Source organism: Pteronotus mesoamericanus, unplaced genomic scaffold (assembly GCF_021234165.1).
Source record: "Pteronotus mesoamericanus isolate MK-2021 breed Mesoamerican mustached bat unplaced genomic scaffold, CSHL_Meso_final contig_703, whole genome shotgun sequence".
NCBI classification, from domain to species: Eukaryota; Metazoa; Chordata; class Mammalia; order Chiroptera; family Mormoopidae; genus Pteronotus; species Pteronotus mesoamericanus.
In genome coordinates this window covers 1,640-3,278 of record NW_026555240.1, presented here as the reverse complement: position 1 = coordinate 3,278, position 1,639 = coordinate 1,640, and positions in this window count along the sequence as shown.

Here is a 1,639-nt window from a genome sequence, read left to right as displayed (position 1 = left end):
GTGCCACGATATGTTTATTAATGTTTTGTTTGGAAGATCTGTCCATTTTGGACAGTGGGGTGTTGAAATCCCCTACTATCAGTGTGTTGCTATCTATATCTTTTTTGAAGTCATCCAACAATTTCCTTATAAACTTGGGGGCTCCTATATTGGGAGCATATAAGTTTACAATGTTGATGTCTTCTTGATAGATTCTTCCTTTAAGTATGATAAAGTGCCCCTCTGGGTCTCTCTTTATGGCCTTTGCTTTGAAATCGACTTTGTCTGATACAAGTATGGCAACGCCAGCCTTTTTCTCATGTCCATTTGCTTGGAATATTATTTTCCATCCCTTTACTTTCAATCTGTGTAGGTCTTTTTGCTCTGAGGTGGGTCTCTTGTAGGCAGCATATGTGTGGGTCATGTTTTCTTATCCATTCAGCTACCCTGTGTCTTTTGATTGGGGCATTTAATCCATTCACATTGAGAGATATTACTGTTAGAAACTTACTCATCTTTTCTCTTTGTACTTGTGTTCCTCTCTGTCTCATTCTTTTCCTTCATCTGCTTAAACCAGTCCCCTTAGCATATCTTGGAGTGCTGGTTTGGTAGAGATGTATTCTTTTAGCTTTCTTTTGTCTGGGAAACTCCGTATTTCTCCTTCTATTTTAATGGAGAGCCTAGCTGGGTAGAGCAGCCTTGGCTGTAGGACCTTGCTTTTCATGGCTTGGAATATTTGTTGCCATTCCCTTCTGGCTTGGAGTGTTTCTGTTGAGAAGTCAGCTCCTAGGCGTATCGGGGCCCCCTTGTATGTTACTTTCTCCTTCTCCCTTGCTGCCTTGAGGATTCTCTCTTTGTCTTTGACATTTGCCATTTTAATGATGATGTGTCTTGGAGTGGACCTCCTTGGGTCCTTCTTGAGTGGGTTCCTCTGTGCCTCCTGGATCCATGAGAGCCTTTCTCTCCTCAAATTAGGGGAAATTTTCCATCATTACTTTTTCGAGGAGGTTCTCTATTCCTTGCTCCTCTTCTTCTCCTTCTGGTATCCCTATTATACGGATATTATTGCGTTTCAGGTTGTCCTGCATTTCCCTAAATGCTTCTTCATTCTTTTTGAGCCGTTTTTCCATTTCTTGCTCTTTCTGGGAGCTTTTTTCTACCTTATCCTCCATCTCACTGATTCGATCCTCAGCTTCATCCAGCCTGCTTTGGATTCCTTCTACTGTGTTCTTCAATTCAGAAATGGTATTCTTCATATCCTCTTGTGTCTTCTTGATAGTTTCTATGTCCTTTTCCAGGCTGATATAGTTTGCTGTAAGATCCTGATAGTTTCTCTGCAGTTTCTCATAGTTCTCTTTGAGCTGGCTGAGCTCATTGAGCTTCCTTAGAACCATTGTTTTAAATTCCATATCTGATAGTTCCCTTGCCTCTATTTCATTGAGCTCTCTCTGTGGGGAGTCCCCTTTTCCACTCATTTGGGGAGAACTTCTTTTTCTTCCCATTTTTGTGAGAGTCTGTTAAGTATTTTTGTCCTTTACTTTTCTTTCTGGGCTTGCCTCTGATGATGTCAGTTGTTGACCCTATAGGGCCTTGGGTTGTTTGTTTGAGCCTTTCAGGAGTCTAATGCCTGTGTCTGACTCCTGCTTGGAACAGCTCTGTG